This window comes from Ptychodera flava, chromosome 2, assembly GCF_041260155.1.
Source record: "Ptychodera flava strain L36383 chromosome 2, AS_Pfla_20210202, whole genome shotgun sequence".
NCBI classification, from domain to species: Eukaryota; Metazoa; Hemichordata; class Enteropneusta; family Ptychoderidae; genus Ptychodera; species Ptychodera flava.
This window is the reverse complement of record NC_091929.1, coordinates 46,094,194-46,106,956: the sequence shown is the minus strand read 5'-3', so window position 1 is coordinate 46,106,956 and position 12,763 is coordinate 46,094,194. Positions and strand designations below refer to the sequence as shown.

Sequence of the window (12,763 nt, the reverse complement as noted above, 5' to 3'; positions counted from 1 at the left end):
GTAGTCTGTACGTAGAGGGCGTCCGGTCAGCATTTTGAGACGGAACGACTCTGAACAAACGCCAGTCTCTACAAATGCCCCGCCCATTTCACAAAATAGATAGCACAGAGTATCATCCACGACATAACTTACCATGATTCGCCGGAATTTACACTTCATTTAACGTACCCTGCCAACAATACCCAGGCCTCATAAAAAACCCGATACTTCTTTTAATATTCGAAACTATTTTCACGGTGAAAGGAGTCTCATACCGCAGCTCGGTTTGCCAGACAGCATTGATACAGAGATATCTTCATTAGAGCGCGTGGCCTTGTCTCCAAAGTCCAGATTATTTTGCTTCAATACATTCAAGCGTGTAAATGATTAAAATGGATTTACTTTAGGTAAGTTTTAACGGAGGCCAAAATGAAAAGGTATTCCCGTGCATGCCGTCAAGGACTCGGGTAGGTAGGTCGGTCGGTAACCTTCTTAAACGGAGTGAGGTGACCTGTCAAAACAGCAAAATTTGGCAAAATCGTGCCAGTGCGTGGTTTTGTTTTGGGTTTTTTTATGGCGAGAAAAGTTCAGGATCGGAGTATTCTTGGGGTAGGTCGACTTTTAGCAACGCATATAGTTTTTGTTTGACCTGATACTGAATCCATGGACATAAAGACGACAATGTTCCGGTGATTTTACTACGCAAAGCGAAGCTGTATAATGATAGGATCACCTCTGTTTTTCGAAATGCGGACGACATTCTTCTGTCTTTTAATTATTTGAACTGATATTTGGAGTTAAACGTGCATTTATTCATACCCTCCCCCGTAAATCAGTGATTTTTGAGTGTGCCATTGACTTGAAGGTACACGCACCTCTATGTCACTACAATGACTCAATGTTGAATCTGTAAGTTACTCATAAATCACAGTTTGTTCGACCGTCTTCGTTCTTTTGTTTGTTTGTTTGTTTTTTCTTTAAGCTGGTGTCATTATAAGCAGGCGACAACATGCATTCTACAAACGTAGATAATTTAACGAGCAAATAACACGATTGGAACTAATTTGGGATGATTGGATGGTAAAGTAAGTTCTGTTTAATCTGCTAATGTAAGCTCATCTGCTTTTCTTTTTAAATGATACATTTGTTTTTATGAGTAATTTGTAATATTGTTTTGCAACATTCAGTTATAGGGCACCTAACACTCTTGAGAAATTTGAAAAATATGAATATCCATTTATTCCAAATTAGTTCCAGTCGTGTTATAATTTACATGCAGGAGCGTTGCCATCTCAACATTGCACAAAGAAACTTAACACTGTCCACTTTCACACTCAAGCATAAAATCAGACATGATGCAAAATATAGAATTCGGAAAGCAATTTAACTAAATTTATCAATGTTTCTATGATGTTGCTGTCATGTTCACGAGATGGTGAAAATATGCTCTCTCTAGAGATTTGAACATGAGTCAACGCGAGCTCTAGATTGAGAATGGTTTGCGAAATTTGGATTGATTACAACTCCCCTTGGGCCGACACATTCTACCCGAAACAAATTCTCTATGATAAAGAAATGAGTCGACCAGAGTTGAAGTGGAAGCACACTATCCATGCTATGCATAAAATATTTGCCACCGTGTCACACCTAAAGACTATTGGCGAAGATTCCAATTGGAGATCTAGTAGCTGCTCTTGGGTATTTGTTAACAATTTTCGCATGCGTGAGAAGGCAAGTCCTTAAAGCAATTATGCTGCCCCGTGGGTCAAAGGTCAAAAGAGCATGACAAGAGGTATTTTCTCTCGAGTCCAGTGGCTGGAATAAAAAGTCTGCTGTTAGACTGGGTACCCGCCGTCAATACCTGATTATGGTCTCGGGAAAATAAAATTTGCATAATTCTGGCTCAATAGTAAACAATTTAAAATACAGTGTATCACAGTAAATGCAAATTAAAGGTCGTGTTTTTATTTGTAGAGGTTAGAGTGAATCGAACTGTTCACAGTGGCAAAGATATGTATTTTTTATAGAGCCGTCATATCATTCACACCCTATCAGGCGACATACTTTTCGCTGATACTCTTAGCGTACGTGACATAGAGTATCTTTGCCAAACAAAATGACATCCCGAAGCTTTGCGTTGTTCGTTGTCATGGAAACACACGCCTGCCGTCAGCGCAAATCGCATTCCGTACCGTCGCCGACAAATTCATACTTTTAAAGGGTGGAGACGCATTTCGCGTCATTTGTACGTGTGTCACGTTTTAATTATTTAGAATTCCGACAGCGTACGTGATGTTTCATGAACTTCGTCTTCTTAGGGTCAGGTTTCTATCGAGAGACCCTATCCAATAAACAGTTATACAGAAACCATCTCTGAGCAAGGTTCCCGGATGAGAATGTTAAGTTAAGACTGTAAAGAGAATGACGTAGCATCTTCATCCGGGGTAATTATTAGTTTGACGTAGATTTCCTATGCGTAGATCAAAAAATAAAACAAACGTTTCCAAAGAATTCTACGCAGCCGTTTGCCATGTAATTTAGCACACTGTTACTAAATTTACAATCGATGCACGTACAATAAGATCTTGAACAATGGCACATTATTTCGAACAAATTTGTGCACGCACACAAAAAAGGCAAGGGTCTGGGAAGCATTACTTAACACTTTTCTGACCTATTTTTGAGCTTTCTGTCATAACAAATCATAAATCTACACTGACTGATGGCCACATGTTGTGTAGATACTTCAAACACAAAGCTGCGAGGCCATATTTGTTTTGCGGACTGCCGCGAACAGTTCCCGCTTCAAAAGCAATCATGGACGACAATTTGTGAACTATCACAGCTAATATCACCGCCACAAATTATCAAGAATGCGATGCTACATTTAATATTCCACAGGATGATTGCATTAGAGACATCCCTCGACAGACATAAAGATATGCGATATGGAACGTGAAGATATGGAGCCCACAAATTAAAATTTCAAAGACGTGCAATTAGCCTTGAGGAAAATTCTCTTATCAGATACTGGGCAAAAAAGGCACAAAACTTCGTGAAAAGGTGTAAAATCTAAGGCAGAAAACTAGAAAACTGAATGATAAAATTGAAAAATGAAAATCACAGATAAATTAATTTATCACAGGTCAAATGTCTATTATGTGTTGCACTCTTTTCACTCAGTAAATATCGTGTGCTTGTGATTTACATTATGCATGACTGATTGAAAAGTATTCTTTTCAGTAACGCTTTGTAATGCCACAAAATAAAATAAGGCAAAAATACGATGTCAAAATGGCAAATTTATAAAAAAACGTCACCTACTGTTCATCGATCAGACTGTCATACTAGTTTAGCTTATCCGAAATCACTTGTACAAGGCACTGTATGGAAAAAAACGTATATTAAATTACAAAAAAAATCGCAAGATGTCTCTACGATTAAGAACTACGTTTTCAAGCACCATGAATTGCATATGTTGTGTCCTCTTGAATGTTAATTTCTCTGATGTTTATGCAAAGTAGCTCGTGTCTTCCTCTCGCAAGCCGAATTCGTGTATTCCACATTTTCTAGTCTGCTTCACCGAAACCATTTCCTTATCTTATTGGCACAATAGTCACATTGTAGTTGTCGTTTCTTTGTTTATGCGCGTCAGTTCGTCAAACCCAGACGCAAATCCGGAATATGTCTCTACACACTGCTCTACATTTTTTAAAAGAAGATAATAACTACTGCGTCATGGATATCTGCAATGGTAAATCCCATACCGCGCCTCAATATTTTTTTCTGCGTTCAGTACAATCCTCCACACGAGGCGTTGTAAACATTATTTTCTGGACAAGTTGTTATTGTTCCCCAGTAAACAAAAGACATCAAACCTCCGCTGATCGATGTAAACTAGGCTGCCGCCTGTAAGCCACGGCTGGCTCACCAAGTTTGCTTTTATCGAATGTTCTAGCAATGGCAGCGTTCAGAGCTTCCATTCTTTGCGGGCACTTCAACTCTTCAGCCGTCGGACTTTTGGGGCTCTTCGGGTCTTTCTCGATGTTGTCATCTTCATCAACCTCTTTTATCTCCGCAAAAGTAATGGGTTGTGTCTTGTACCTCTCTAGCCGGCGCCTTGGCTTTCTTTTGGAAGGCACGAACGGTCTCGGGTATTCCGTCTTTGTATGGTACTTTGATAACCGCTCGCCATACGGAGAAATTAACGGATGGGGCCCTGGCATCTCGCCTTCGGGTGAACTCATTTCCAGCTCCGCTGTAGCCATATTGGAAGCACGTCGAAAAAAACGAGAACAAGAAATTAGCAGGACTTTGACAACACAGTCCTGAGAAAGGAACTGCCAACTTGCTGCCCCAGCAGTGTAATTTCTTCGCTTAAGATTTCCGACGATGGATTGGAAATTTGCCTCTTATCCACCGCCCACGTGACTCTGGTTCTGCGACGACCGTTGTACCAGTGGATCGGAACGCCGTGTTAACTCGAGATCATGAGGTCACGCCACCAAGATATCGAATGACGACAAACTGCTGCTTCGGAGGCCGGCGAACCTGGCAAAATGGAGCAAAAACAATTTACCTGTTATGACTTCAACACGTGAACGTATATTTCATCACATCGACATAGCACTACGGTGACAGCTGACTACTATAATGCAATTACGTTATGGAGAGTTATAATAATTGAATTCGGCGTGTCTTGTGACCCTGAACCTCTTAACTGTTAATGGTTGCATGGAAACTACCAGATTGTAAAGTGGAGAGAGAGAGAGAGAGAGAGAGAGAGAGAGAGAGAGAGAGAGAGAGAGAGAGAGAGAGAGAGAGGGGAGACAGACAGACAGACAGACAGACAGAGACAGAAGCAGACAGATTTAGATAGATAGATAGATAGATAGATAAATAGATAGATAGATAGATAGATAGATAGATAGATAGTTTGTTTATAAGAGTCAATTCAAGCTAGACATCGAAAATACCATACACATACACAAACAAACACATACATACATACATACATACATACATACATACATACTACTTACATACATACATACATACATACATACATACATACATACATACATACATACATACATACATACATACATACATACATACATACATACATACATACATACATACATACATACATACGTCCATCCTTCCATCCATCCAATATTCTTTTATGAAGCGATTGGAATACGGCTAGACATATCAGTCAGGATTTCCCGTGACAGTATCGAAACTATGATGACTGTCATTGCTATCCAACCAAGTGACCATACGTAAATGAGTGCAACTAATTTGTGCGATTTTAATTATTTTCACAATTCATTCATCATGAATTTATTGTTTTGATGAACCGTATTATGTGCATTTTTTGATATATGAACGAAGATGTGAAAGTAAACGGAAATGAGCAATAGTCACCAGACTATATATGTCTTGCGCAGTCGTTACGTCATGTATGTTTTCACCCAGTACATGTGATAGCGTTGTTGTAAAAGTTTCATATCCAGCAAGAACGTTTAGTTTATAGAAGCCTCTTTGGAAACAAACTACACGTGTATAAGTTATCAAAAGAAAATATCGCCCTTTTTGGTAGTTTTCTTAAAATCACCAATCGACACAAATAATGAGTGGTGTATAATATTTTCGTCAAATTATAAAGCCCCTTGTACGTGCAACCCGAGATATCGTAAATCGTCGTAGCAGACCGTAGCTCATTGACACATATTCTTGGCCGAGAGAGAAATTGGTGTCGTTTTTCTCTCTCTACACATGCTTCAAGTGTGATTGAAACACATTTCCATAGCATATTCCGATTATGAACAGTGATGGCGTTGACCCTATACCGATTTCACGCAAAATTGAAAAGTTATGTTCAAAAAATGAGCGGCTCTGTACTTTTAAAGGGACAAAGTCGGCCATTTTTCATGAATTTTGTTTGATACGAGATACTAATATTGTTTGACATGTTGAAAGATACTGAATAAATGGGTGACCATGCATATATTCGACCCAGGTTTAGACAAATTAAATGGAACCATTGCAAAAAATGAATTAATGGTAATGACCATTCATATTATCGCGATAGTTTCATGTGTCGTATCTAAAACCAGGGTCGAATATATGCATGGTCACCCATTTATTCAGTATCTTTCAACACGTCAAACAATATTAGTATCTCGTATCAAACAAAATTCATGAAAAGTGGCCGACTTCGTCCCTCTAAGAATTACCGTCAATTGTTTTGATTACACATGCCAGTAATATTAATTACCATTCTATGGTTTCTATATTTCATTGGCGGACGGACTTTCATGTCACGCAATATGCGTTGTTGTCAAAACATTGTAATTTTTTTGAAGTGTTTTTGGTACGTCTGGTTCTAAAAAGACGGTCGTTACGTAGCCGAAATAATTTAGCCGCCTTTTTAATTGAATAATATTTTCCCACGAAATTCAAACAAACAGGTCAGGCTAACACCGCCAGTGTTGGGAAACCGAAAATAGCCGAGGAAGCGAAACCGGACACCAGGACGACGGCAACGTGCAAAGCGATAATATCCCGATCATGACGCGTGACCTTATGGTATAAAACAAACAGCCACGGGTCAAGATATCTGTACTAAATTCCCCAGACGATACTTAAGTCTGATTGCAACACGTCTACAAAATAAACAAAAGTACACTTGTTCAGAGGTAGAAAGATTCAACGTCGTATTCTCATATGGCGTTCCAACCAAATGCATCGTTTACCCTTCAACTGTGTTTGACCATAGACCCTCGAGGGTCTATGGTTTGACGTCTGGCAAAGGTGGACTTTTACATTTGAAAATAGGGGTGTTAGGGTTACAGTGGACCATATCGTAAACGTGAGTCATTACTTTATTATGTTTTCAATTGACGGTACATGTCATACAATATCTACATTTCGTTGAACTGTGTGTCGCCCGAGGCTTTACATCTTTATTTTCACTAACATTTGCTCTCTGTGACCTATGACCTATGACCGTTTAGGTTCATACACCGGCCAAGCAGCCGTTGTGAAGAATGTGGTAGGTGATATGGTCACTACCGAATTTCTAGATCTGGTTGCTTACAAAAGCGACGTTCCGAACATTGTCCTTTTTCTGCATGAATACAATTCTTATATCTGTCATGGCAGAAATTTGACCCAAGCTTGAGAAAAATAAACTACTTCAGAGCTCGGTCCTTACGGCAGGTTTTGCCTATCCCTGGAAAATCCAAACTGAGTGAAATTGTTTTACCTACTTCACTGCCAAATGTAGGTCAAAATAAAATGCTATTGATGATGCGAGTTGTGGGATAAAAATCGGAATTTCTTGCAGTTGTTAGCGGTTCTTGATAAATTTGCGTCGACATGCCCGCATCACGAAAGTGAAACAACTTAATATTAAGGCGTCGATGCATCGATTTTGGTAATGCTATTCGCAAATATTTGAAACCGGCGCGACATCTGATCTGCAGTAATTGCTAGCCAAATGACACAGATATGCGCTTTCGCGTACATTACGTTAAAATTTAGAATTGGTCCGTAAGTCCCGATCCATCCCTGTTGACAGTATTTTCTCCAACGCTAACACAGGGGAATATAGCTAGCGTTTGAGAAGTGAACGAATGAGTGAATGAATTAATGAATGGATGGATGGATGGATGGATGGATGGATGGATGGATGGATAATTCAATGGATGATAAAGTCATAAATTAAGTCATTTATTCATTATCCTCATTTAGTTCCGTGAATTCATTCATTGCAAAAATATTCACGTCATTAGAAACTGGACGTGGAATTCTAAAAAAAAACCCTGCTTTGCCGAACCGTATAATGTTTATGGGTGAAAAAAATTATACGTCCCGACTCAGACTATTGGTGTCCAAGATCTAATGGTGCACTGCTGCTCAGCGGTCCTTGGTTAAGACTTCGGACTGGCAAGACGAGGCATAGGGGCGTGGGTTGTAAAAGTTGAGGATTGTGTGCGATAGTGTTTCGTATAAAGTATGTAATCATTCGCACACCATGGTGTTGATCGACAACTACTCATATAGGGTGTTTTAGTTCCTCTAGTCGGGTCCACTTTATGTGAGAGAAGTGTAAACGGAATCATCATTCTTGTCGCTCTTTTCGGACACTGACATGTACTCCCAAACAAAGATTGGATTGTCCGATATTTACATCAACAGCCAGCTAAGTAAATGCGATCTCAATGGGGTCAAAATGTGCCGCAACAGTGACCCCGAGTACAGGCCAATGAAGCCATTGTTTGTACATCTAGGAAAAAAGGAATGTATTCAAGTGCTGACGGATTTCTTATACCCCCAAGAAGATCATGTTGAAATATCATTGAGTCCCAAGTAAAACTTAAGTAATATTTCTACGTATTACGGTATGTATGGTTTTGATTATTCAGATGTTAGACCTTCAGTGGAGTGCTTTCATACAGTACGGGGAAGCATATGTACGATTCCCGACAGGCCCCGATTGAGGCGCCGATGAGTCCGTCTAGGCGACTTGGACCACGGTCACTCAAATTTCCAACACAAAAAAATTACTGCGTGAAAATTTTGTGGAATGAATTTCCCGCGGTGCCGTCTTTTCCCTTCGCGCCAAGTTTTTCACAGTCAGTGTGATGTTTATCGCAAGCACTGCAGACGAACAAAAAGTACACACAACACCGATGCTGTAAGGGACCTATTGTAGTCAATTGACTGACTATACTCAATTGATGAAAAAGCACGTTCAGAACTTGAAAAACCTTCCTTGCATATAAGCTGACATCTCAACTGCAGAGAGAAGTTTGAACCCTACATTTGAGAGGGGGTTAGGGTCTTTAACACCTTGCAGCTGGTTGAGAATGTATGTAAAATTTCGCAGACACAGTAGACTGGCCCCCATCGCTTGGTTTGTCTTGGCAGCAGTTACTGGCTGGCCAACGTGTTAACCTATGATCTATGAAACAGCCTACCACTAGTAACGCAACACTCTGCTGAAGTTTATTCCTTTAAAATAGCCTTTAATAAATTTCTTATTCCTTTAATTTATTCTATTTTAATATTTATATTCCCACAGACTTGGAGCAAGTCTAAGGCTCAGCTTATTCGTCTTGTCTTCATGACTCCTTGACCTAAGACCGATATATCGATATACTACGCCAGCGATCACTCTTACCTAATATATCGACCGAATCGATGTTTATGTTCCCTTTTATATCTTTACAAAGACGTAACATCGCAATTCTGTTTTACTCTGTAACCATATATCTGGACGAGTTTGAGGCTCACCACTAAAATCGAGGTACTTAAAATTCGAAAGAAAGGCATGTGGAAATATAATAGGATTGTCAAGGAATTTGATGACGCGTACATTCGCTAGCTATGGAGCGCTGGGAGTATCATGATATTTGTGAACTTTGACCCGTAAGCAGTGACACTGACAACATTTTTGCCTAACTTCTCCGTACATATTTGAGGGGCATGTCAGGCAAAAGGTGGATCCAAGCGTGCACAGAATTCGAATGCCAGCCCAGTTTTTGAATTCGCCACAATTTTCATGAACTATTTCCAGTTTACCTTTAGCAGCCAAGGTCTCATTCAAATTGTGAAACGATCGTTACACCGTGCTATAATTGGAAGCTACTAAAATGTGTTTATCTGAGTATTTTTGATCGCGTTTCGTTTGCACATTTTGATTGCATATGTATTTATATATGTATGTACGTATGTGAGTGTGAGTATATATGTATATATAGATATGCATTTGACTGATGAGTATAATATATGTACAATATTTTCATCGTTATATATATATATATATATATATATATATATATATATTTACATACATATACAATATTTAACGTTGTTTCACGGACAGAATCAATCCTAATTGTCGTTGACCTCGAGCTCTCTCGAATCAACATTTAACATTTTAATAGCACGATTGTTGTCATTTAAGTCTGGATTTAGTGGTAATTTAATTAGTGAATAACAAGTGAGTTTACACGTACCTGCGGCGTATCGTACTTTGGCGATGGGATCAATTCTTCTAAGGTCAAAAGGATTCAAGTTCGACAGTCGGACAGGCGCAGGCAGACGAGACTGTTCTGGATGTGACGCTTTGCAGAACTCACTGCTGCTGTGTGTTTTCAAAAGGAGCGTCAGACTCCAATTTGAAAGAGCAAGGCTGGTTCCGAGTGAAATCCGGTCACAACTAGAGGGCATACGTACCTATATGAGGGCCCGTTCTGGTCAAAATTATGTTTTATTAATTTTAGTATGTTAGAATTAATTTTATGTAGATTGGAATTAATTTACTAGCACCTCGAATTAATTGTATCTTTCTTTAATTAATTTTTATATGCTTTAATTAATATTGTGTAGTCATATCGAATTAATTTTATGTGTTCCAATTAATTATTTTTGCTTATCTTTGCTGTAATTAATTTTATGTAGTCTAGAATTAATTTTGCTAACATTTCAAATTATTTATTTTATGTGCCGGAATTAATTTATGTAGTCTAGATTTAATATATTAATTCCGTCAATTAATTTTGGGTTCAAAATGTTTTCACGTGCTGCAAGTTGAATGTTTGCTAGAATTAATTTCTACCAGTGTCTTGAATTAATTTTGTGTTCGGTCTAAGTAATTATGTGTGTGTACGCTCGAATTAATTGTGTGTTTGTGCGAATTAATTATATGTGTTCGCTCGAATTAATTTTATGTGTTTGCTCGAATTAATTATATGTGTTTGCTCGAATTATTTTCGGCCGATCCCACAGTCCTTTGCGCACACTTTCTTAAATCAATATGGCGGCTCCCGACCCGGAGTGGTATTATTCAGGCGCGCGCTCGAACCGTGATCTGTAAAAATGGATATCAATAAACTGATCACAAAAACTTTTGTGGTGTCTCCTGTCTGAGGGATCTTGTATGTGATTGCCCATAGAGCCAAGCCCAACCAATTTTGTGTTTTCACCCTTTCTATCGGGCTTTGCCAATCATCGTGTACTGTAGTGTAGTGCATTGTACTGTGAGCGTACGCAGCATTCAAGGCAAAAATGAAATCTGCTGAACAGATATCTACGAATATGAAAACCAATAAAGAACTTAACAATGACCACAAGGAAATGTCTCCAAGCTTGATTACTGTGAAATGTCCCTAATTACAAATATAGCATTCGGCAGTTTCACCTCTATCTGTATATAGGCCTATATACAGATAGACACAGAGAAACTGTCGCTATACGCGAAGCCGGCCTGTTTTCTCCTCCGGTATACAGGCCGGCTTCGCGTAGCGACAGTGTGTAAGCGCCTGTGTCTATCTGTATTACATATACAGATAGAGGTGAAACTGCCGAATGCTGTATTTGTAATTAGGGACATTTGACAGTAATCAAGCTTGGAGACATTTCCTGGTGGTCATTGTTATTATAAGTTCTTTATTGGTTTTCATATTCGTAGATATCTGTTTGGCAGATTTCATTTTCGATTGCTGCGTACGCTTACGGTACACTGCACTACACTTCAGTACACGATGATTGGCAAAGCCTGATAGAAAGGGTGAACGTTCACGTCTTACGTAAACACAAAATTGGTCAGGCTTCGCTCTATGGGCAATCACATACACGATCCCTCAGACAGGAGACACTACAAAAGTTTTTGTGATCACTTTATTGTATTGATTTCCATTTTCACAGATCACGGTTCGAACGCCTGAATAAACCACTCCGGTCGGGAGCCGCCATATTGATTTAAGAAAGCGTGCGCAAAGGACTGTGGGATCGGCCGAAAATAATTCGAGCAAACACATATAATTAATTCGAGCAAACACATAAAATTAATTCGAGCGAACACATAAAATTAATTCGCTCAAAGACATAATTAATTCGAGCGAACACATAATTATTTCGACCGAACACAAAATTAATTCAAGACATTAGTAGAAATTAATTCTAGCACACATTCAATTAATTGCAGCACGTGAAAACATTTTGAACCCAAAATTAATTGAAGGAATTAATATATTAAATCTAGACTACATAAAATTAATTCCGGCACATAAAAAACATATAAATAATTTGAAATGTTAGCAAAATTAATTCTAGACTACATAAAATTAATTACAGCAAAGATAAGCAAAAATAATTAATTGGAACACATAAAATTAATTCGGTATGACTACACAAAATTAATTAAAGCATATAAAAATTAATTAAAAGAAAGATACAATTAATTCGAGGGGCTAGTAAATTAATTCCAGTCTACATAAAATTAATTCTAACATACTAAAATTTATAAAACATAATTTTGACCAGAACGGGCCCCCATATACCTACAACTTGATAGTTTGATCCAGAAGAGGCCGTCGTGAAAGAAAAAGAAAACTTGATAGAATGAAGGATTTATTTTGATCCTGGCAGCGCAGTTCACAAACCGCCAACAAATGTTGTCTACAACAGATGCGCGCTGCGCTGGTGGTGTATTTAACCGTCTGCGATGACGTCATTTCTTAACATGCAAATTACGTTTCCTAGGGTATGGTATCCTTAGCTAAGTGGAAAAGTAACATGATTTCGGGGTTTCGGATTACCTAGTCTAGTATTCATTTATCTGTCAACGTTAACTATCAAGCAAACTATGAGTCAATGACCTGTACTCTGAATTTTCTGAGAATGACTACAAACATACTTGAAAATAATCATACCCTTACAGTATGATTACGTCAACTTCCTGTTGTACGAACGACATTTGAACAACACT

The 12,763-nt window shown here is 38.6% G+C and overlaps 1 long non-coding RNA gene across 1 annotated transcript; it reads right to left on the bottom strand.

The window, feature by feature from the left end:
- Positions 1-2,490: 2,490 nt before the first annotated feature.
- On the bottom strand, positions 2,491-12,519 carry LOC139122319 (uncharacterized). The gene is made up of 3 exons (XR_011549428.1): positions 12,336-12,519; positions 10,011-10,230; positions 2,491-4,530 (listed from the first exon to the last, which is right to left on the bottom strand). It is a non-coding gene; the product is annotated as an uncharacterized lncRNA (long non-coding RNA).
- Positions 12,520-12,763: the final 244 nt, after the last annotated feature.